The 25,265-nt window shown below is 52.5% G+C and overlaps 1 protein-coding gene and 1 long non-coding RNA gene across 8 annotated transcripts in view; both read right to left on the bottom strand.

Moving 5' to 3' along the window:
* The window catches only part of MPRIP (myosin phosphatase Rho interacting protein), a 148,887-nt gene that overhangs the window by 70,548 nt on the left and 53,074 nt on the right, over positions 1–25,265 (bottom strand). The window lies entirely within an intron of this gene.
* Positions 11,761–25,265, bottom strand: part of LOC148109036 (uncharacterized) — a 35,623-nt gene continuing 22,118 nt past the window's right edge. Inside the window, exon 2 of the long non-coding RNA XR_015726801.1 lies at positions 11,761–25,103. This is a non-coding gene — a long non-coding RNA (uncharacterized LOC148109036). The remainder of the gene's footprint in view (positions 25,104–25,265) is intronic.

The raw sequence follows: 25,265 nt of genomic DNA on the forward strand, positions 1-25,265 counted from the left end.
CAGGGAGGCCTCTGACTTCAGGTGGGGACCTGAAGAGGAGGGGCCAGAGTCCCACTTCAGAGGGGGCCACACGCATACTAAGACTAGCTAGTGCTCTTCCTCAGGAAAGCAGCCTTGTAGTATCTCTCCTGGGCACTCCCGGAGAGTCCTTGAGCTGGGGAAGGGGGCTTGGTGGGTTATCCTGCAACCAACCAAGGGGGTTCTTCAGGAGCAATGAGCAGGAGAGGAGGCCTGGGACCCACCCACTGGTCTTCTGGCTGGGGAGGCCCACAAGCATGTAGGGGCTGAGCCCCCCTCCCCAGATGAGCGCTGCTCCCACAGCTTCAAGAGTGCCCCCCTCCAACCCAGGGCAGGGCCTGCACGGTCCTTCTAGGCTTCCCCACCTCCTTGCTCCAGTTCCAGCCCCTCCGCTCTTCAGAATTTCTAATACCAGGTCTTCTCCAGCATCATGCCACTGCCCCATCTGAAACATCTTTGGGCAAACTAGGGGTGGTGACCTCTGCTCTCTCAGCTCAGTCTCCCCCACACAGAAGCACATGCTCCTCGTTGGTACCGACAAGGCTCATGGATTCTCTGGGGTGGGTCTTGTGCATGGAACAAGGACACTGATGCTGTGGACCACTGTGAGGATTAGGGCCATGAGCAGGGTCACAGAGCCGAGAGGGGAGGGGACAGTGGAGGAGCTCTTCCAGGGGGCCTTTTCCTCCTTTGTCCTTGCCCCCCCCCACTGCTAGGACTCATGATTGTCACAGGTGCCCGTGTACACCCACCTGTGATACACAGATGCGTGGACACAATGAGTTATCCACCTGTGCCACTGTACCAATACCTTGTAAACCAGAACACACACACAGGTAAGCTAAACTGGCACAACAAAACGCACGAACAGAAATCCTAATACTTTCTGCTCACTATACTCTCTAGTGGGCCATCTGAAGGCACGTGCTCGTCTTTAGAAACTACTGTTCCAGGGCTCGGGGTCATGAACCTGCTCGCCATTCCCTCATGCACAGTAACTGTGTTTGCCTGACACACAGCCACCAGCCACTGACGAGGTTTCCCGGCTGGCCCTGCAGCTGAACGCGGTGAACGCGGTCATGGGACCTAGTCACCAACCATGCCCTAGACTTCTGACAACCTCTCAGGGACTCGGTTTTTTATGTGTGCAAAATGAGGTCTCTACCTCCTTCCAGAAGAGTTTTCAGAAGTGTCAATAAAAGGCAAAGACATAACAAGCTACAGCTGCAGGAAACGAACCTTTACTGACTACCTGTGTGTCAGGATCTCATGATTACAACCTCTTTCATGCCTCCTGAAGCATTACTCATGAGGTGAGCCTGATCTAATCCCGTTACGTATGAGGAAGAGAGAGCAGAGTCGACAGCGGTCAGAAAAGCAGGGAGAACCGGAAAACTGACCCAGGGTCGCACCTGGCAAGCGCAGCGCGACAGTTCCTCCTGAGTCTCAATAGCGCCACCTGCTGTGGAGCGGCTCCAGCAGCACCAGCGCCACCTGCACCTGCAAGAGGCTCACTGTCCCAGGTGGGTATGGAGCGCTGGGCCCCCCACTGCTGGGTCCTCGCACTGACTACTCCCACGCCCCCCTGAGGCTGCCTATACCACCACCCCCACCCGCCCCTTCACTAGGCTGCACTCAACCACAGCCCCTGCACCCAGAGCTCGGGCAGATTCCACCAAGGGCCTCCAGAGAGCCCCTGCCAGGTGTGGCCCTCTCCAGCTCAGGGCAGGAGCAGGCCAGAGCCATCTGCATTCTCAGCAGGGAGGAGAGAAGAGATCCTTGACAACCCATCTACTGACGAGGCCAGACCCTGTGCTTGGAGAGCAAGGGCAGATATCTAGGCTGCAATTGGAATCCAGCCGGAGGGAACCCCTCACCCCAATACTGTCAGCAGAGAGGCCAGCTCCATCTGACAAGCTCCCTGCTCTCATTCTGCACCTCCAGAGATTAGGAATCCAGGCCTCCTACGAGGCTGAGCGGCACCTAGTTTTGCTCAATTCCAAAAACGGGATGGCTGTCTGCAGGCCATCCAACTTTGCTATGCTGCCAAGTTACGGGTTAAGTCCTCAGCCAGCAATGTCACCAGATGGCCGTCTAGCCATCCGGGGGTTTCCAGTCCTCTTCTGGTCTCCACACTACAGCAGCTAAGATGGTAGAGCTGCATCAGTGTCGACGAATCCCAAGGGCAAAGACCGTGTAAGCATGAAGGGACCAAGCAGGAGGACTAAGACAAGGGCCGCTCTCCAGGGATGTGACCACATCCTGCTGAGAACCCAGCCCTCCTGTCATCTGCCCACTGGCCCACAAAAGGCCAAGGGAACCTCTGCCCACAACGGCCTTACCACCTGGAGACCCTCCACCCCCATCCCTGGCCCAAGCAGGTGCATTTTAGGGAAAACAGGTAGCTTCCACTTCTTGTTGGATCCTGCAAGTTTGGGAAGGTAAGCTTCTGAGAGCCAGAGAGAAAGAAGAGGAAAGTAGGACAGAAGTACAAACAGGGGCCATGTAGAGCTACTGGTGGGGGCCCTTTCCTCCAGGCAGCTGTGCTTATACAACCAGAGGCCAGGCAAGATTTGGATAGAATGGAAATACTCCATTTTATGCCCCACTTCTCCATTCAGATGGGAAAACAGAGACCCACAGAAACAAAGGCTTTCCCTCAGGGCAAAGAAGTGCTCACAAAATCTCAAGGTCAAAAAGTGCCTTTCAAGGTGAAGGCAAACCCAGCGCACTGCAGGTCCTGCAACAGTCGGTGTATCTCAAACCTACCTGCGCACAGCTGACAGAGAACCACACTTTCCACGCTGGGAAGAACAGGTGTATGGGCACACACACACACACGGAATGAAAAATTAGGGAGCAAGGCTTTTACCACATGTCCTGTATTCTGTATTATTGCTCCATCCCACTCCCCACGACCCTCTCAAGGAGTCGGAAAAGCAGTGCTACTTGGTGTCAGCCTCCAGCCAGCACCTCTGCACACCGCCAGAAGTAGGGGTGAGTATGCTCCGGTAGGACAAGAAGACTCTCACTTGCGGTAGGAGCCACTGCAGCAAGAATAATCCTCATTATCTTCTAGGGTCGGGCAGGGCTCTGGATAAGTACTTACAGGTTCACCCTCACGGCAGCCTCAGGAGGAAGGCACTCTGACGGGCTTGCAAGTGGGGCTCACAGTGGTAAAGGGACCTGGAACCCACTGGGGTCACCCAGGACAAGTGTGGCCCAGGGTTACTGCAGAATCTGTCGGTGGGCAGGATCAGACAGGGCTTAGGCAGGAACACGATCTCCCCTGCCCTCCCCATAAGCTCCCATACAGAGGCCTGCTGGGCAGCCATGCTGGACGCTTGCTTAGGCCACCTGAGCCAGGCCCAGGGAGATAGCACAGACATCCTTTCTCGGGGATTAGGGAGGTTAGACCTGAATTTGCTATGGAAGGAAAGTGGCCCTTGGGGAGCTTTGCTGAGTACTGCACCCCATCTCAGGCACCCCTGGGAGCCCATGCCCTGAGGAACATGTGCTGGTCGCGAGGACAGAGACTGTCTCTGGCTCTTCCTGCTACCACCAAACTGCTCACAGTTCCAAGTCTAATGAATCATGAGACCCTCTCTGAAGAGGTGGACACCAGATGCCATCCAGGTGTAGGACTGGCTACCTGATACTCTACCCTCCAAGGCCACAGTTCTCCCTAGCGAGCAGCTCTCTTTAGACGGATATCCTCAAAGTCCAAGTTCTCAGAGAAAACTGAAAGGCCCATGGAAAAGGAGTCTTCAGACATACCCATGAAACCACCTAGAACTGGCGGGAGCAAAAGCCCCTGCTGGCCCCTCAGGGCAGAAGGGATGGTTGAGGAGCTGCCGTAGGTGCCCGCCAGGCAGAACTTCTTTCCTCCCGCTCCTTGCATGGCTAGCAGTAAGCAAAGTCCCCTGCCCAGGCATGTGGCCAGCCTCCCCTGGATCCTACAGTCCTTGTGGTTTACAGGGCAGTTTCACAACCATCCCCCACACCGCAGCTGCCGCACGGGCAGCCCTGAGGCCGCGATGCACCTGCACCCTCGCGGCAAGTCCTCCGACGCCAGGTCTGTGTCTGTGACCACAGGGTCTCCTCCGGAGAAAGCTGTGCTTCTGCACCCCTTTCTGCCCTTTAGGACTCCACCATGAACCCTAACTGCTGCAACTCTGCCCGCAGGGGGAGGCTGGGTCAGCCATGCTACGGGCTACAGCACAGAGAACCTGCCACCTGTGGACCCATCACCCTAGGACGGGGGAGCCAAAGACGATTGTGCTACCAGCCCCTTCTTCCCCACAAAGGCTCAAAGATCTAATGGAGCCTCTGGACTTGACGTTTCCAGAGCGCAGGAGCCAAGAAGAGCGCCACCCTCAGAACAGAATCCTAGCTCTGCCAATCACCATGTAAGTCACCTTGGGCAAGCTGCAAAGTTTAAGCTTCAGCGTCCACAAGTGTAAAATGGGAGTGACAATATCCTTTACTTCAAATGTAAAATGGAGCCGCTGGTGTGGACGACAGTCTGGAGGTTCCTCAGAAAGCTCAACACGGAGTTACCATATGACTCAGCAATTCTGCTCCTAGGTTTACACCCCAAAGAACTGAATACAGGTGTTTGAACAAAACATGTCCACAAATGTTCACAGCAGCACTATTCACAATGGCCAAAAGGTAGAAACAGCCTAAGTGTCCATTAATGGGTGATGGATGGGGAGCCCTGCGGCTCAGCTGCTTGAGCACCCAACTCGTGGGTTTGGCTCAGGTCGTGATCTCAGGGTCCTGGGCTCGAGCCTGGTATGGGGCTCCATCACTCGGAGGGGAGTCTGCTTGAGATTCTCTCTCCCTCTCCCTCTGCCCCGCCCCCCACTCACACTCTTGCACTCTCTAAAATAAATAAATAAATCTTTAAAAAACAGATGCGTGGATAAACAAAATGTGGTCTAGCCATACAACAGAATGGTATTCAGCCATAAGAAGAATGAAACACTGACACCGCTTTCAACGTAGAGGAAAATGTTATGCTAAGTGAAAGAAGCCAGAGACAAAAGGACAAACATTGTATGATTCCGTTTTGATGAAATATCCAGAATAGGCAAATTCACAGAAACAGAAAGCAGATTAGTGGTTGCTAGGGGATGAGTGGGGGAGTGGAGAATGAGGAGTGACGGCTTCATGGGGATGAGATTTCTGTTTGGAATGATGAGAAAGTTCTGGAACTAGGCAGTGGTGATGGTTGCACAACGTTACCAACATACTGAATGCCACTGAATTGTACACATTAAAGCGGTTAATACAGGTTTTTGTCATGTATATTTTACCACAATAAAAGAAATCCCTCACCTCACAGAGTTGCCATGAGACTAGAGAGGATACTGTTCTCATGAAGTGAGGGCTCAGGGTTGGCACACAACCCAGGCTGCTTCCCCTGCTCTTTCTCAGTGCGCACGCGCGCACACACACACGCACTCCCCACCGAGCAAGGGGGTGGTGGTAAGAAGACAATTTATTCAATACATTTTCTCTGAATGCTTGCCACAAGGAAAAGGGAGGAAGGCATTAGGCACATCTGGCTCTTACCTGGGGACAGAGAAGAGGCCAGCAGGGTGAAGAGGGAGAACTGGCCTGGCTGGACTGGAGGGAGCATTAGGCATCATGGGCCATCCTCTCCCTGAGAGCAGAGGAAAAGCTAAGCCTCCATGCCCACACTGGGCAAGTCCGAGTTGACAACCAGTAGGCTCTTGAAAATGATGGGCCAAACAGAGGGGTTTATCCAAGGGCAGCAGAGCAGCTCAGATTTATTCCCTGTGCCTCCCGGTCCCTATCTCAAGGCCCTGGGGGAGATCAGAGTCTGGTTTCCCACCACACTGTAATGGGGCCAGGCAGGAGGTGGGGTGCCTGCCCTTCTTTGGAGCACCAGACCCTTCACCTGCACTGTGGCCCAGTCTTCCTCCCCATAAGCTTCCAGGCACAGGCAGGCCCACGTCTGAGTGCTGCACCCACTTCTTTCCTACTGCCCACCTCACAGTCATCGCACGGCCCACGGATCCAAATCAAGTCGGGAGATGGGAGCCTCAAACCTGGGATGTGTTCTGTGGGAGGCATGGCAGGAGCATCTGGCATACAGCAGTAAGGTCTGTGGATTCTCTTCTCCCAGGCACAGCACTCAGTTCCTCAGCGCCGTTCAACAGTTAGAAGCCGGGGCTGGGCCGGCCTCCCTGTGGTTGCCGGTAGCGGCCCCAGAAGCATTCGTGAACATAAACATGGCCGTGCCTTAGCTGCTCCCATGGTGTCAAGCCCAAGCTCTCTGCCCTGTGTCTGCGGCTCTCAAGAGCCACTTCCTTACAGGCCTAGGTGACCCACCGATACACAGGCTGGCTTCCTTCAGAGCCATCTCGTGCCAGAAATGTCTGCCTCATATCCTTTACCTCTTGGGTGGTCACCCTGTCCTCTCTGAAGGGAGGAGCCCTGCATGTAGCCCTGAGTCCACTCATGGGACTGTTCATGAACCTGCCCATCTGTTCTCCATGCTAGACGGTGAGGTCCTTGATAAAACGAGTTTGATTTTCCTCCATGTGCCTATGTTGGCGCTGTTCAAAATGACCTTTAGCACATATATATATATATATATTTTTTTAAGATTTTATTTGAGAGACAGGGAGCGAGTGAGAGAGAGCACAAGCAGGGTGAAGGGTAGAGGGAGAAGCAGACTCCCTGCTGAGCAAGGAGCCCGATGTGGGACTCGATCCTGGGACTCTGGGATCCTGAGCCGAAGGCAGACACTTAACCGACTGAGCCACCCGGGTGCCGTTAGCACATACTCTTGAATGATATACGAAACCAACCAACCCCTCTAAGTTTATACTGCAGATTCATTGTATAAATAGTATGCTTTATTTATAAATATTTTATAACATATATAACATAATATTATAAATGTTCCGGTTACAAAGTAGGAATACCCAACCTTACCAAATCCCATGTTTGTTAAGTGGACGGCAGGATGCTTCTCGTGCAAAGGTGAGACAGTAACAAATCCTCCACTGTCTGACGGGCATGAGGGGCAGGAGCTGGCCTGAAGGAGATGCAGGGCCCAGAAAGGGAACGTGACCTCCAGGGGCCCATGGTCTGTAAGTACCACCCCTGGAGCCAGGACTGCTGCAAGCGGCAGATGATGAAGCTGAAAGGGAAGAGGTGGGTGCGGCCATACTGCATAATTTTATTTATAGGAAATGACCAGAACAAGTAAATGGATAGAGACAGAGAGTAGACTGGTGGTTGCCGGGGGCTGGGGGAAGATTAGGGGTGATAGGTAAGGGGTACAAGGTTCCTTTGGCTGGGGCGGTGGAAGGGGAACGTTCTAAAATCAGACTGTGGTGATGGCTGTGCAATCCTGTAACTAACTACACTAAAAGGCAATTACTTGTATACTTACAAACAAAACAAAACATTGCACAGGTATAGAAATAATGAAGATGTGGCGACTGACAGGGGAGGCCCTTTGAAAGACCTACACAGCTCCACTCAGGCTCCCGCAGAAAGAACACGCACAGCGTACTGCCTCCAACCCAGGCCTGGAAGGTGTTCGAGGCCCGTCCCTCTGTCCCGCGTTTCAGACGTGGATGCCAAGCCCAGACAGGACAAGGACTAGAGCCCAGCTTTCCAATTCCTAAGCTACCTCAACACACGACCTCTACTGTAGCAACTAGAGCCAACCAACCCCAAAGGGCTGACATTCAATCTACCAGCTTTGACATGCATCCACACAGGGGGCATGGCTGAGCATTTATCACCTCCTGCCAGCGGTGATACTCAATGAGCAGGTGGTCCCGTCCCTGGTCCCTGGGAGGTCTCCTTTTCAAGATTCGGCTCTGGCCCCACCCAGGGGGTGGGGTGGGCTTTCTGAGGCATTCAAGGCTTCTACGGATTCAGCAGAAAGGGGCCCATTTACAAGTGGGGGAACATCTGCTAATCCCAAGAAGCACCAGGAGCAGCTGTGCCCAGTGCCATGGCCACACTGGGGCTGTAGCCTGGGAGCTACAGAAGAGGAGAGGGGCTGCTGTGCCCAACACAGTACGTGCAGGGCTGCTGTGGAAATGAACCACTAGGGGCTCTGTCAACCAGCCAACCTCCCTGCCTTTGTGGGGCCTTGTTAGGGTTGGCTAAACTTATTTTTTTAAGGGAGAAAAGAATACAACAAGGACCTTTTTCACTTGCTGACAATGCCAGGAAGGCCCTTCTCATACCTGCTGTGCCAGACTGGCCTGCTGGCTTGGGCTGCTGGCTGCACAGCAAAGACCCACAGGCTCCCACCACACAGTCAAGGGCCCTCAGCTTTCCTTGGGAAGCCATCACCACTCGACCAAGGCTCACCTTGCTCCTAAGACTGGGGGCAAGAGAACACAGGAAATAATACCTCTTATCCTCCTCACTCACCCAACCAGCACGGCACCAGGATTCCACAAGAACCAAGTGCCCACTACACCATACATGACAATTAAACTGAATCAAAGACGTAAATGTAAGACCTAAATACAAATGTAAGAGCAAAAAATATACAACTCTTAGAAGAAGACAAGGCCGACAACTTCGTAACATTGGATTTGACAGTGCTTTCTTGGACAGGACACCAAAAGCACAGGCAACAAAAGAAAGAATAAGCTAGACTTTATCAATATTCAAAACTCTGGTGTGTTGAGGGGCACATGGGAGGCTCAGTTGGTTAGGCATCTGCCTTCAGCTCAGGTCATGACCCCGGGGTCCTGTGTTTGAGCTTGTGTCCGGTTCCCTGCTCAGCAAGGAGCCTGCTTCTCCCTCTCCCCCCACTCATGCTCTCTCTCTGTCAAATAAATAAATAAATAAAATCTTAAAAAAACACACAACTTACGTGTGTTGAAGGACACTACCACAAGAATGAAAAGGCAACTAGCAGAATGGGAGAAAATAGCTGCAAATCATAATCTGATAAAGAATTAATGTGCAGGGGGAGCCTGGGTGGCACAGTGGTTAAGCGTCTGCCTTTGGCTCAGGGCGTGATCCCGGCGTTATGGGATCGAGCCCCACATCAGGCTCCTCCGCTAGGAGCCTGCTTCTTCCTCTCCCACTCCCCCTGCTTGTGTTCCCTCTCTCGCTGGCTGTCTCTATCTCTGTCAAATAAATAAATAAAATCTTTAAAAAAAAAAAACAATTAATGTGCAGAATATATAAAGAACTCCTAAAACTCAATGGCAAAAAAACAAAAAATGGGCTAAAGACTTGGACAGACATTTCTCCAAACAAGATAAACAAATGGCCAATGAGCACATGAAGAAATGTTCAACACATTTATTAGGGAAAATGCAAACTAAAACCACAAAGAGATACCACTTCACACCTACTAGGACAGATTTAATTAAAAAAAAAAAAAAAAGAAAGAGAAAGAAAACAACAGGGGCACCTGGGTGGCTCAGTCGTTAGGTGTCTGCCTTCGGCTAAGGGCGTGATCCCAGGCTCCTGGGATCGAGCCCCACATCGGTCTCCTCCGCTGGGAGCCTGCTTCTTCCTCTCCCACTCCCCCTGCCTGTGTTCCCTCTCTCGCTGGCTGTCTCTCTGTCAAATAAATAAATAAAATCTTAAAAAAAAAATGTTGACAAGGATGAGGAGAAATTGAAACACTGTGCACTGCTCCTGGGAAGATAAAATGGTGTAGCCGCTGAGGAAGACAGTTTGGCACAGGACGACCGCATCATCCAGCAATTCCACTTCTAGATATATACCCAGAAGAAGTGAAAGCAGGGGATTCACGCAGATGTTTGTACACCCAGGCTCACTGTAGCATTATTCACAATAGCAAAAAGGCAGAAACAACCCAAGTGTCCACTGAGGCATGAACAGATAAACAAAATGTGGCATACACATACAAGACAGTATTATTATTCAGCCATAAAAAGGAATGAAGTCTGGATACACTGGATAACGTGGATGAATTTAAAAACATTAAGTTAAGTGAAATACACCAGACACAAAAGGACAAACATGAGTGTTTAATCGCTATGGGGTTTCAGTTTAGGAAGAGAAAGTTCTGGAGATGGGTGGTGGTGATGGGTGCACAAGCACGTGAATGTCCTTCGTGTCACTGAACTGGATGCAGACCAACAGGACAGTGTGCTGGCTGTGCACCTGAACACACACACGTTCACACTCACAAAGAACCGACCGTCCAGGCCAACCGGGACTCCCACATCGGGAGAATGGCAACACGCACGGTAGAAACGGAGCGGCAGGCAGAAAGAAATGTCTCATGTAGGCTGACACGCTGCTGTGCGGAAGTGATCATTCTAGAGATGGAGCCTGGCCAAGTCCAGCCCAGCGTACAGTGGCCTTGCATCAGGTCTTCCCCAGTACAGAACAGAGGCCTCAGTGGGCACAGATCTCAACCCTCCCGCCCTCCAGTTTCCGATTCCTACCTCTCCCCATTTCCAATCCTCAACTCAAGGGCAGGAGCAGCACCTGTGCCCCCAAAGTAAGGGCCCCCAGAATCCTGCCTCTCTTCTTCTATAGGGTATCAACACTTCATACCACAGCTGGACCTGGACAACATAAGAACTATTTTCCTGGAAGGTGTGGTGACCTTAGGTACAAACTATGTATGAATGAGCATCCGTTACAGGTATGAGCCTTCTGACTTGGACAGGACTAGGGTGGTTTAGCACGTTAGCCTGGTTTGCCCCAGAGCCAGCATGCTTACTTCCTGAGCTCTGGCCCTGGAAGTCAATCAATCTCCTTTCCCCACCAACAGGACCACTAAACCCTGCTTTTAGAGTTTGCTTCTCTCGGTTTCCACCTGGCACCTAAGTCCCAGTTCCCTGCCTGCCTCTGCAAATGTCCCTTGTCTCAGCCTCTTCTCCTGGTAGCTCACATAGTCTTTGGGAGCCGACCTAGAAGGCTCCTGTCCGACTCACGCCTGGGCTCGTGCGCCTGCGGCCCCTGCCTAAGTTCTCGGGTCCCAGACTCTAGTTCTACTTTACACTTATAATCCCATCTACTGATAGTGAAGGAAGTCTTCAAGGCCCTGCCTACAAGTCCATGTAATCACCTTAGAACTCGCTAGACAAATGTTTCGGTATAGACAACAGGGATTTACTGAGCACCTATTTCATGCCAGGCACCATGCTTGGTTGGTGCTGGGGGGAGGTGAGAGCAGGACAAAGGGCCACCCTTAGAGAAGCTCACTTTATTCTTGTGGTGATATAGACAAATAAGAAAAAAACAAAGAATGACCCCATTTTGGGTAGTCAAATCAGTGACTGGAAGGAAGGGGAAGCAAGTAGGGGGCTGGGGAATGTGGGGGCTGGGCACGCAGGGAGGCCAAGCAAGGCCGAGGGAAGGAGAAAGTGAGTGCTAACGCCACGAGGCAGGGACGAGCTGGGGCTGGCCTGAGGCAGCTGGCGGGCCGGGAACAAAGGGGGTCCAAGGTGGCCACAGCCAGCTGGGCCTGGAGGACGTGATCTGCTCTGGAGGTGAGCCAGGGCAGACGGCCTGGCTGCAGCTCACAAGAATCTTCTGACCCTAGACAAGTGAGGCAGGCCGGGGAAACGATGGCCCACACTGGAATGCTGATGGTGTGTGACTCTGGGATATGTTGAAAACACAGAGCCAAAACGACTCAAGGTCTATGAGGCTGAGAAAAAAGAGCAGCCAGGGACGACACTTAGGATTTAGGCCTCAGTGACTCAGGGCTAGAACAGGTACTAAAGAACTATATTTTTCTTTTTCCTTTTTTTTTTTTTTTTTGTGCTTGGCCTGTATTCCAACTACCTTTGTTCTGTTTCCCTTGCTTCACAGAAACAGACCCTCCTAGGCTAATGCCACAAGTAATGGCACTCAGGCAAGAAGGCAAGTGGAGCTGTAGAGGCAGAGAGACATCAGCCTGTTTAGAGTGGGGGAGCCGGAAAGGTCTCTGGGAGACCACTAAGGGCTGGCTGAAAGGACAGCCTGGCTGGAGCAGGGGTGTCACAGGAAAGGGAAGAGGATGAGTCCAGGGGTGAAGGACAGAGCACGAGCACCGGTGGGGCAGAGTCTGAGGAATGAGGGAAGCTGAAGAGGGTGGCAGTCAAGAAAAGGACTTGAACTCAGCTTTCCTTCTCTCAGATGCAATGGAGACGGAAGCAGTGACAGTCCCTGTCAACAGTCACGTCACTTCTCAACAGAAAGAGCTTCCTTCTGGGAAAGATCATGTCCATCAGAGTGGAAGGCCTGAGACATCACTTACCCAGCAGGTGACGAAGCAGGGCCCTGAGGGGTCAGACGGCCCAAGGGCACACAGGCAGCTGGGCAGAGCTGACCTCAGCCCTGTGAAGCCCAGGGCCACCAGGCGGCCTCCTGGAGCCCAGGGAGCTGGTGCTGGTGCCACCAACAGGGAAATGCCCGGGTCCTCCCTTCTGGGTGGGGGCGGCGCAGGATTTGGCAGCTGACACACAGCCCCAGCAGGCTGCTCAGTCCTCCCTTGCTCCCCCTCAACCCCCACCTGCTCTGAGAGGCCTCTCTAGGCAGCCCCAGCCCCAGGCCAAGGAGGCCATCTTCCTCCAGAGGAAGGAGCACAGAGAAAGTGGCTTGAGGACGGGGCTCACACAAGTCAGGACTTAACAAAGGCCAGAAATAAACAGAACTTGGTTCACAGGACTGACAAGCAGTGGAGAGAAGGGTCCCAAATACAGGCCTACAGGAGCCGCCTGAAGGAGCCAGGGCTGTTTAACCTAGAGAATGAGGGATGACTGAGGAGGGGCTGGGGATATAGGATCGGGCCACGGTCTCCAAAAATCATTAGTTCAACAAATATGCACTGGACACCAGGCCCTGGGGACAGGGATGAGGGAGACATGGCACCCACCACACAGAGGTCAGTGCAAAATAAAGGCATGAACACAGCCTGGGGAAAGCACGGCGCGAGGAGGCCAGGAACAGGCCAGGAACAAAGAAGTCCAAGGTCTTAAAGGCTTCTCGTGGCACCAGGGTCAGACCTGTCCGGCAAGCTCATGGCGGGAAGAGCTAGGCTCAGGGGGCAGGAGCTGCTGACACGGAGTTCGGCTGGACACGAGGAAGGGCAGTTACTAAGGCTCCTTCAGTGCACGAACATTTTGTCCCTGTAAATCTGAGGCACCATCTCCACTGTGGATAAATGAAAAACAAAGCAGCTACTACCACCGCATTGATCCGCTTAGCAGATCTCTATGGAGCAGCGACTACATGCCAGGCGCCCATTCTAGGCATGGGGAGCATAGCACTGAAAAGAACTCACAGAATCTCTGACCTCATGAGGCTGACCTTGCAGTCTAAAGTCAGACAAGTAACAGAAATAAAGCGTCAGGTAGTGGTTAAAGGCCAGAGTAGACAATGAGGCAGGAGCAGGCACAGAGGAGTTTGGGGTGGGGGACCATTCTGAGCAGGGCAGGTGGGAAAGGCCCCCCCACCCCAGGCAGGTAAGCAGGAGTAAGGGAGTGAGGTGCAGGGAAGGGGTTGGGGGTAAGCCCAACAGCAGGGGACTGGAGCACAGGTCTGACCTCACAGCAAGCCCAGGACACGATGGGGAAGCAGGAAGGTTAGGAGGCTGCCAGTTCTCCCTTCACGTGCCGAGGGAACTGCTGACAGAGGAGCCAATCCTCAGGCCCCCCCATTTTGGTCCTGCTGCCTTGGTTTAATCAGACAGAAGATTCTAAAAGAGTCTTATAACGAAAGCACAGCTAGTCTGAGAAGGATGCTAGGCCTCCATGGTGGCTTGTTCCCCAGCGTCACCCTTCGCCACCATCACCAGGCCTCCTGCTGTAGAGGCAGGAATCAGAGGCTCCTGGATAAACAGGTCACAGCAGTGAGGCACCCAGGGCCACAGGGAGATGGAGGGAAGCCGAGGCCCTTGGTAATGCTGCAATCATGGCCCGAACCCACCCACCTTTGCTCCCACCATCCCAGCCCCACTTGTCCGGTGCTGTGCACCTGCCTGGGCTTCCGGGCCAAGGGGCAGGTCTTCCCTTCTTTCAAGGGCAGCTCTGCTGGCATCTCCTTTCACAGCCTTTTCTGGCTCCCCAGTCTAGAGTGACTTCCTCTTTCTCCAAGTTTCTATGGTACTTATTTATTTATTTATTTATTTATTTATTTGAGAGAGGGAGAGGAAAAGAGAATCCCAAGCAGACTCCCTGCTGAGCATGGAGCCTAATGTGGAGCATGATGTCATGACCCTGAAAATCATGACCTGAGACGAATCAAGAGTCAGATTAACTGAGCCGCCCAGGTGCCCCCCTACGGTACTTCATTTCAAAAAAAAATTTTAAATAAACTTTTATTTCAGGATAGACAGATTTACAGAAAAGTTGTGAAGCTAGGACAGAGAATTCCCACATACCCTTCGCCCATTTTACCCTATTACTAACAGCTCACACCAGTGTGGTGCATTTAGTACAATTAATGAATCAATAGTGATCTATGATTATTAACTGAAGTCCCTGCTTTATTCGGATTTCCTTAGTCTCTTCCTAGCATACTTTTTCTGTTCCAGGACCTCACATTACATGGAGTCGTCACGTCACCTTAGGCTCCTCTGCGCTGTGACCATTTGTCACTTGTCTTACTCGTGGTGATGCTGACTGGTCAGATATTTTGTAGAATATCTCTCCATTGGAATTTGGCATTCTTCTCATGGTTCGACTAGAGTTCGGGGCTTGGGGGAAGGCGACCACAGGGGTAAAACCCCTTCTCTTCCGTCATATCCAGGGCACAGGACTTCTCACTGTGGATATTGACCGTGAACACGGGGCTGAGGCTGTGTCGGTTGGTTTTCCGCACTCTAAAGTTACTATTTCCCCTGTCTTGGGACAGAAGTCGCTCCATGCCGCCCACACGTAAGGAGTGGGGAGTTCGCTCCACCTCCCCGAGGGGGCAGTCGCCACCCAAGTTATTTGGAATTCTTCTGCAAGGAGATTGTGTTTTTTCTCCTTCACTTATTTCTTCATTCGATCATTTACTTATACGGGCTTGCAGATCTTTATTTTCTACTTTGGATTATAATTCAATCCTACATTATGTATTCTGGTGCCCAAACTCTGTCTTCTGTTGAAGCTTTGGTCACTGAGTAGGCCTCCTTGGTCGGCTCCTGCGTCTCTGACGGGTCCCATCGGTGCATGCACAAGCACATTCTCCAAGTACTCCCTTGACGTCTGGCACTACGAGGTGCTCCAGGCCCAGCCTGTGCACTTCCTGCCCCGGTCCTAGAGCCGGCCACGTCTCCAAGCAGCCTTGCTTAGGAGCTTAGAGAACGTACTTAGGACCAAGACCCGGGTGCTAGGCATGCTCGCCGGTGCTGGGGTGCAGCTGCCTCCAGGCCTTCTCAGCTGGCAGCATGGAAGCGGAGGTGCACAGAATCCGTCTATATCCACCCACCTACATCCACACTCTCTCTTTCTCTGTCTCTCCTTATATAACTCTATTAAACTAAACATACTGAGAGCTCTGACTCTAACCCAGCACCGCACGGACCGTGCTAGCCTCTCCCCTTGTTGGCCTGGAAGCTGTTAACCAGGCCCCCACAGGAGAGAGCGTTACCCACTAGAGCACAGCGCTCACGTGCAGCCCCTTCTGCCTCCGTCTTACACACTCGGCTCATTTCCGGAGGTGCACACCTCCGTTTTACACCACTGCCTGCAATCTCTCCCAGTGAACTGCCAGGGAAAGAGAGCCTGTCGGAGTTCCCCATACACCCGAGAGCTCAGCAGTGAGTAGCGCAGCGCCTAGGTGAGTATGTTATGCCTGCTGTATGAGTTTTTGAGCCCTCTCTCCCAAGACGTTTCAGATTAGGAGGGAAAGGAGAAAACTAAAGACGAAAGAGAATGAGGGAGGCTCAAGGCACCCCCAGGCAGAAGTGGCCCTTCAGGCCTATGGGAGCTGTCTCTCAGGAGCCCGGGGCAGGTGGGAGGGAGCTGCTCTGGGAAGGAGGCGGAGCCTGGCACACAGGCAGGCAGGCAGGCAAGCTGGAGCAACGGGTGGCCTTATATGGAGATTCCCACATCCCAGCTCCCAGCCTTCGAATGTGCCTTGGCTTGGGAGGAAGGGGGTGCTGCTGTTCCACGCAGTTTAACTGCTTTCCTACCTAAAGGCCTGCCAGGTAGATCCCGGGAAAACAGGCTGCCGTTCGCTCGGGCAACCCTGAAAGCCACTCAACTGTCGGGAGCCAGGAGCCGTGGCATCCCCCAAAGTCTGTCCGCAGCAGCCTCCCACTCACCCTCTGTACCGCAGTCTGGAGCAGGGAGAAGAGGCTCTACGGGACCAGAGCCTCACCAGAAAGGCTAGAAAGAAGGCAAGCAGTCAAAATGCAAGGTTTTAGAGGTTAAAGCAATGGTTCTCCACTTAAATAGATCTTAAATAGATGTTCCATGTCCAGAGACTCAGAGTTAAATTTTCTGGGGTGGGGCTGGGGCATCAGAATTATTAAGAAGTCCCCTAATGCTTCTAATGTCCACGCAGAGCTGGGAACAACGGCCTCAAGGGGAGACCCTGATCTCTGTGTGACGCCGCAGCAGGCTCACTCTGCCGCTGGCTCGCTGGCCCAGGGCGGCCATCCAGCTGGATTAAGTCACTCACAGTTTTTGGCTGGGCCAAAGAGGACCCGATGAAAGCAAAGACAGGGAGGGAGAGCAGAGACAAAACACAGCTGGGAAGAGCTTGCTGGTAGAGGGGGGGAGGTGGGGACGGACGGGGTACAGAGGGAGAGAAGATGCCACCAGAGATGTGATTTTACAAGGTGCCCAACACCGTGTGCTGGGGACAGCACCCAAAAACCTGCCAGCCACAATGAGGCAAGAAAATGCAAACCTCAGGCATCCTGAGGGGAAAGGGTGGGTGGGGAGAACGGCAGTTTCCCCTCCAGTAAGTCCCCTGGGAAAATGGAGGCCATGCCAGGCGACAATGCCACCTGGGAGGATGTGAGAGAGGGGAGGGCGGAAGCAACCAAGGCCACAGCATTTCTGTCTGATGACAGGGGGCAAAGCCCCGAAGAGCCCCAGCCCCGGGAGGAGGTGCCCTGAAGACCCAGCAATTCGGGAAGCAGACTCCTGCCTCCACAGCCCCTGCCCTGAGCTCTGGGCCCAGCTCCTTGGCCTCTGCTCAGTGCAAGTGTCGGCTGGAGCACAGTGCGTGCAGGCAGGAGAGCTCGCTGCCCACACCGGCGATGTGCTGAACCGCAGAGCACACAGAAGGCGTGTACACACACACATACACAACCATGCTGCCGAGCCTCAGCAGCAAACAGGCCTGGGGATACCACAGGGCTCAGCTTAACAAGACCCACACCAACTGGAAGCCCAAAGGACTTTGAATTTTCCTTTGGGGAGAAACTCCCAGATTTATTTCAAGAATCCAAATGTGCTAGAGACAGAGAAACTCAAGCTTGCAAAATATCAGGAATCACTGGGCTTCCCTAGCTGTCCAGGTTTGGGAACACCAGGGAGAAAGGGGGTTGCTCACAAGAGGGGTCTGGCAGGAGACCCTCAGGGATGACCTGGGCCTGGGGCCTATGCATCAAGTCCACCAGAATACAGGTCAGGCCAGAGCCACGGCCCTCCATCGCTTCCCTTCCCCCCCAAGGGACACCGGATTCCTTGCCCCCACAGGGTGCCCAGGACAAATTGCAGAGGAAGCTTACTCTTTGGTCAGACCCAAGCATCCACCAGCAACAGCAGCATGGGACTCAGGGTGCACCTGCTACACACCTGGAGAAGGAAAGCGGCCTGGCACCGAGAGCCCAGAAATCCCTCTAAGGACAGGCTCTGTGCCCAAATGCCATGGAGTCAGGAGCAACCTGAACAGGGCCCAGTCCTGTCCGGGATCCCCCGTCAATGGGAGGAGGTGGGGCCACCTGGAAGAAGCACCTTCTTCTTCCCAGACCCACATGCTTCTCCTCAATTCACAGAAAAAACCCACAAGCACCAACACTCTCCCTCCTGGGGTAGGGAGCCTGGAGGATATCAAAACCTGACAGGCTTCTGGTTAAACTTCCAAATCGCAGAAGTGGGAGCAAAGAAGTAAGTAGATGTGTGCAAGATGGAAAGCCTTCAGAGAGGAGGGGGCTCGACGTCGAGTTTCTCTTCAGCTTATTCTCCGCTTTCAAAGATGGCACCACCCCAGTGAAGGGATTTATGAGGAGCTGAGATCCTCTGCAAGCACTATACGAAGCCTCCCATTGACAAAGAAGTCCTTATCCTGGATGCTCTCCTGTCTCTTTCCTACTGGCAATTCCCAACCATTCTCAGAAATCCCCATTTCCTGGGGCTCTGCACTGACACAGTAATGCTTTAAGACCCATCTTGAAAATGTGCCATTCCCAACCTGTTCTTCCAAGGCTGAGAAAACTTACAGATTGGTCAGTTAAAGAGGCTTAGCAGCAATTTTTATGCATGCACGGGGTCTTTTTTCACAATGCTCATCAGCCCTAATGAAAACCCAGCCTGTGAGATAAACAAAGGTCTTGCTTATTGACAGGGTCTGACGTGTCTCCCCATGAACCAGCTCTCCACCCTGAGTCTGTCCAACTGGCCTGGCCAGAGCCTTCAACTGGACAGAGGCACTGAGAAACTCAGGAAGATGCATCCTAGACCAACAGTAATCCACGGTGGGCCCTGTCTGGGGGAGGGTTATCTGGGAGAGTGGTCTCCAGAAGTGTTCTTGGAGAAACAGCCCCTCTGTCAGGAACAGGCACATATCAAGTCTTTTGAGACCACAGGCTTTCCCACACCAGGCTCTGTGCTTCTCATCGCTGCCTGCCACCCTCAAGTTCTCCGGGCAGAGGCACTTCTGCAAGCTGAACACAAAGGGCCAAGAGGCAGAAACGTCCAGAAATGACCGCAGGCTTGCTGGGAAGGACCCACAGCATGGGAATCAAATTTCCTTTCACTCATCAACCATTCGATGGACTAATAAATACTGAGTACCTCTGCTGTACCCTCAGGGTTAAAGGGACACAATGGCCCAGGACAGCACCCCATAGACACTTACCCTGGAGGAGCTCCCCCAACCCACCTGGAGATGCTGCACTTCCTGATTTAGGTGCTGGCGACACAGGTATGCCTGGTTTGCGAGAATTCATCCGGCTGTACCTTGTGATGTGTAAGCTTTTCTGTATGTACGGGTTACTCCAATAAGAGGTTTTTTAAAAGTCTCCCTTTGGGTGGAAGATGTCCTATGTCCTATACGGTATAGGAACTGCCATTTAAAAAATTAAAGTGTAAAAAAAACCAAGACCAAAACCAAAACCAGAAAACCTGAAGTGTGTTAAAAGGCCTTGCCCAGGTCACAGAGCACTGCCCCTTCTGAAGAGCTGCGTGGTTTCCAGAGGAACAAGGCCTGGCTTGAAAGCATCTCCTCCTTACAGGACTTCAGATGGTCTGAGACAGCGCCTTTTGTGCCAGGGCCTCCAAGAGAACTGCCCCCGCCAAGTAACCGGCCCTCCCCCCTCTGCCTCACTGGATGTGACTTGGAGACAAAATCTACCATCTGGCCCTGGAGTTGCGTATTTTCTCATCCTGCCCCGGTAAGAGCAGCACTGGGGAGGGGGTTCCCACACAGTTTTTAGAGCAACCTGCCAAAATACATGTGCCGCAGATACTGACAGGCAGCCCTGGGACTTGGGAGATGGCTGGCCAGGGAATGGTGGCAGAGGCCACTGCAGAGCCTGCAGGTGAAACGGTCTAACAGCACCATCCGGCCCTCGCTCTGCTCCCTCCGACCACGAGGGCAGGCAAACCGGCACCGTGGGCGGAAGACAGCGCTCCCTGACACTGAGGGAAAGTGAGGCCCGTCTCAGGTTACGCTGAATGAGATTAGTGTCCACTTGAGGATGAACAACAGAAGTCTATTTCTAGGCTCTTGTGTGAGGCTTATGTAACCTCAAGTGGGGAAACCACGATACAAGAGGAAATATAGGAAAAAACAAAACACACACGGTGGGAATTTGGGACTGTTCCACAGATGGACTTGAAAGCAACAAGGCCCCTCTCGGCTCCAGCATCTGCCAACCACTCCCCAAACCAGTACGAACCCCAAGAGAGCAAGCTCCTAACAAGACAGAAAACCTTACTAAGTGCCCTAGAACAGACTGTCTCAGGGAAATAACAAAATAGGGGCTTAAGAACAGAGCTGGTGGCCAAGGCCGCTGGGCATCAAGTTCTCTTTTGGGGGACAGATGGAAAGCAAGATTGGACGGGCTGGCCTCTGTTCTGAATGGAGGGGGCGGCTCCCTGGAGCAAGCTGCCTGGCCCTGCAAAGGCCTGCTCACTGAGCCCTAGGGGGTGACCTCGGGGGGGGAGAGGCTCAGAGAAGACACAGCTGAAAGAAAACAATTGGGCCTCTGTCCCTGTGATACTCTGCCAGCAGCCAGGGGAGGAAGGTGACGGGGACAAAGGAAGGATGGAGAAGTAGTTCTGTCTTCGTGGCTTCCCACCCAGACCTGACTGCAGCCTTGGACTGTTCAGCAGGAAGGAAGGATGAAAGACACAGCCGCCCAATGGGCAGAGAACAACTTGTGCCCATCCTTCATGGTACATCTCCTCTACTGGGGACACAGAAAGAACTATCAGGAAAGGAAAATAAGTTCTGGTAATTCACCATCGACTAGCTCGTACAGCCAACGTGAGGCCCCAGCAGGATCAACCTGGCGTATTCCATCACGTGCGTCCAGGAAACCACTGCTAGCATGCCAAGAAATGCTGGGCATGGGTGACATCGGTTTTCACATGGGTGCACAGTAGTGCGACCTCAGGCAGGTGACTCAAGCTCTCTAGACCTTAGTTCTTCTCACCTACAACACGGAGGTAAAAACAGTGCCTAATTCATAAAGGCTGTCACAAGGGTTAGACGAGCCAACACGTACAGAGCCCTTAAGAACAACGTGCTCCACACAGTAGGTGCTTGTAAGAATATCTGACAAATAAAAGATACATTCTTCATCATCGTCGTAGATTTACTCACAAGAAAACACATTCAGAGAGGTTAAAAAATTGGCTCAGCCATCAAGGAAATGCAAATCAAAACCCCGAAATACCACTTCACCCCTACTGGGATGGGTATAATGAAAAGATGGACAATGTGTGGGGAAGGCGTGGAGAAATTAGACCCTTCCTACGCTGCTGGTCAGAATGTGAAACGGCGCAGCCACTGTGGAAAACAGTCTGGCGGTTCCTCAAAAGCTTATACGTGGAGTTGCCATCTGGCCCAACAACCCAAGAAAACTGTGCCCTCGACTAAAACTGCACATGGGTGTTGACAGCAGCATTACTCATAACGGCCAAAAAGCGGAAACGCAGATGTGCACCAGCGGATGAACGGACACACAAACTGTGGTACACCCACGACAGAATATTATTCAGCCGTAAAAGGGAACGACAGTCTGACTCTTGGTACAACGTAGGTTAACCTTGAAAACATCGTGCTGAGTGAAAGCAGCGGACACCAAGGGCCATATATTGTAGGATTCCATTTATAGGAGACGTCCAGCAGGCAACTCCGTAGAGCCGAAAGTTGCCCGGAGCCGGGGGTGTGGGAGGCAAGTGGGGAATGATGGCTATGGGTACAGGGTTTCTCTGTGAATGATGAAAATGTTCTAGAATTGGCTGTGTTGATGGCTGCACAATTCTGTCACATACACTAAACACCACTGAACTGGTTGCCTTCGATGCATGAATCATATGGCATGTGAATTATTATCTCAATAAAACAGTTAACCAAAAAGGAACTGTTTTTACTTGAGTTACACAATTAGCAGGTTGCTGCGTCAGGGCCTGGAGGCGAAAGTCTCTGCTCACCCATCCCTCTGTGGCCTCTCATAGGCCTCATTCCTGGGTGTCTGGGCGTGCTGGCCTCTGCTACGCCCGTATCTCCAAGTATCAGAATTTATGAGAACTCACGCAGCCCGTGCCAAAGAGAAAGTAAAAAAATGTTATGTTTGCCACAGAGAGATTTTACAACCAAACCTGCCATCTTGACCTCAATTCATGTGTCTAACCTCATTCCTATTCCTGAGGGTTTCAGTAGACCACTCCCCAGATGTGAGGCTTTGGACAGGGTCCTCTCTGCAGAAGTATAACCAGGTTCTCTTCCAGGACAAGGTGGTCCGGGGAAGAGAAGGTGTGAAAAGCCCATGTACTTACACACGCTCACACACTCCCCAGCTGGCTAAACCCAGAACGTCCAGGATGTGGACAGCAGGGGCAGAAAGGAGTTTCCACCTTGTCCTCCCCCCACACAGACTGCGTGACCCCGAGGCTCCTCCCGGCAGGCCAGTGTGTTCCCTGTGCTCCATGGATCTGAGAGCTTCCACGTCTTTGGAGGACCGGTCATGCTCCCACATACACCTCCCTCCAGGTCTGATTCACACCCCGCCCCTGGTGGGAATCCCACCAGCTGCCTCCAGTTCTCCTCCCGCCCTGCCCCTCTCCTGGTACCTGCGTGCAGGCGCGCTATTCCCCTCCTTAGGTGTCCATGTGTCCGCCCCCCAGCAAGACCTAGAGCTCCCTCATCAGGATGAAGAGCTCCTCCAATTTCCTAGCTCACTAGCAGAAACACAGTAGATGCTTAGAGATCACCAAATGAATGAACAAGCAAGGAAATAGCAAGGTGCCTCCTTTCTGCCAGAAAAGTTAAAGCCCTGAGTGTCCAGCTCATGGGTCTCTGGTCAGGGCAGTCATCAAAACGCAATGTACCAAATGGGATGGCCAGAGAGAGTCACTTTCTAGAAAGTGCCCCTTAGAACAGAGTCAGAGAACAAAGACGCCCCACTCAGGGTGCTAGGTCTACTAGCCCACAGGCATCAGCTGACATTTATTTCTGTTGCCTCAACCTTCCAGAACACTCTGGCACAAGAAGTGGCAGGTCCTTGTCTCCATGACGGAGCAGGCACCGCAGCATGCCCCAGCAAGGAAGCTGGGCTTGGGTCACGGAATTCTTTTCGAATTTACTCCTCACAAAAACCATACAAGGTAGGAAGGATCCCAGCATCAGTGTGAAGAGGTGGCGGTTCACATCCCCCGAGAAGCTGAGAGAGCGGTGCAAGTTAGGAAAGAGTCGAACCAGGCGTGGGGCCCTGGTCTTGCTTGAGAACTCCACGCCCACACAGCACCGGCTGGCCAACAAGGCTGTCTGGTGAGCAATCAGGACGGGTCACATGGCTAGGAGTGTCCAGAGGGCTGCCATCTCGCTGCCAGTAAAGTCCTCCTTGCCCTAAACGGTCCTCCCAACCCCACAGGTCCAGTAACCCTCCTCAGCACCACACAGGCTTCACCCACCTCTCCTGTGAAGCTAATTAAACGTCTTGAGTTAATTTTAGTCCCAGGATTTCTAAATTTGAGTTGAGCCGAGATGCCGGGGTCATTCACTAGATGACCTCAATTGTCTCTGAAATGTCAGCCCTCAACTGCAGAAGGCGCGGGGGGTAGCAGGATGAGACCCCTCCCTCAGGTTTTGAATGTACTCCACACACTAACCCCGCAGCTGCTAAAGTCATAAAACGTTCCTTCTCTTTGGGGACAAGTTAAATGATGACTGTTCCCAAGAAAACACCCTACCTCATGTTCTAGGAGATGTCCTGTTGCTAAAAAGGAACAAAGCAGCTTTACTCAAAGATTTGATTATTCCAGCTTAAAATAAAATGAGGGCATCAGAAGTCAGGGAAATCATGTGCAAAGGGCCATTGTCTGAGGCAGGATGTACGGAGAGCATATTTGAAACCAATCTGTTTTCCTGCAGAGAATTATGCTACCATCTTTTTCATTACTCTTTTCACTCCCGTGATGTCCTGATACAACAGATAAGAGAGGGAGACACTCGTTCATCACGAGGGACCCTATCAGGAAGGAACCCGCATCAGTGCTGACAGCCTACTGGAAATTACTTAAGAGACAACAGGGGCCGTGGGAGGGGCAGGGTTTCCACAGCGAGAGCCTCTGTCTCCAGCAAAAACAGATTTGCTTTGGTCGGGGCATGAACTTCAACTTTTTCCATGTAAAGAGAGAAGCCAGACAGAGAGATCAAAGCACAAGGTGAGCTGGTTAAGCTCCACAAGGCCGCCAATTAGGCAGTTTACTAAAAATAGAGGCCACCGCTTCCAAAACAGCCCAGGCGGCTGGATCCCAGGGAAGCCACTGCCGTCCCGGGGTCAGATGCACGTACAGTCCGAGCTTCCCCCTGCGGATGGTGAACACAGGGCTCCAGAGCCCGCGGGGCTGAGGACAGGGTAGGCAAGGGATGGTGACTGGTTCCTCTGTGGTGGAAGCTGAATGGACCAGCGAAGGCTCTGTAGCTCTATACTTCACCAGTATGTCTTTACTCTAGACTTTGACCAGAGTGTATCTGACCCAAGCCAGGAAGTGAGTGAGTCCGCGGCTGCGTGGAGTGGCCACACCTTCTGACGCCCAGGCCAGCATTCGCTTTACCACCTCACCCTGCCTTGAGGGAGACAAGATCTCAGGGCGCAGAGGGAACAGAATGCACATCTGTGGGTAGTACAGAGGAGAGGGAGAGCCTTGCAGGAAGAACTCGACAGGACAGGCTGCACCCAGACAGGCACCCAAGGGTTTTCCAACCTGGGGGCATCTGTGCACACGTTATGGACACATGCTGCTTCAAGCGCGTGAGTTCCCAACGTACTGTCAATTCTAGGGGCACACGGTAGACAGAGTGGTTACCAAAGGAATAAATAATGAGGTCGAGCCATAGAAGGGCACAGGGTTTGGTCGGATAAAGGCAGGAAGAAGAGCAGCCAACTGTTTTTCCAGAGGTGAGTCCAGAACAAAGGGTGCGGGACGTCTGCCTCTCTGCTGCCCAGCAGGCTCCAAACAACCGTGGAGAAGCTTGGGAGGGCGGGGGTGCCGGCAGCAGGCACCGCCTGGGCCACAGACGTGTGCACGCTCAGCACACTGGCCACTCGACACTCATCTCGTTGACTCCTCAACACTCTAAGTTGGGGACTGTCGCCAGGGCACCAGATAACTCCAAAAAATAGGAAATAATATGCATAAAGTCCTCACTGTTGTCAATGCTCTTCTCAAAATGTTTCTGAAGTTTTTGTTCTTTTTCTAAGAGAACATGGAAAAAATACATATTTAACATTTCAAATTTAATATTTAATAAAAAATATATATTTAAAAACCTGGGTATAATATTACCAAAACGTTAAACTCAGCTTCGTAAGCAGCTGGCAGGCATTGCTGGGTCTGAGCGCAGGAAGGGCCTGCGTT

Source organism: Ursus americanus, chromosome 14 (genome assembly GCF_024610735.1).
Source record: "Ursus americanus isolate L20-20 chromosome 14, mUrsAme1.1.p, whole genome shotgun sequence".
NCBI classification, from domain to species: Eukaryota; Metazoa; Chordata; class Mammalia; order Carnivora; family Ursidae; genus Ursus; species Ursus americanus.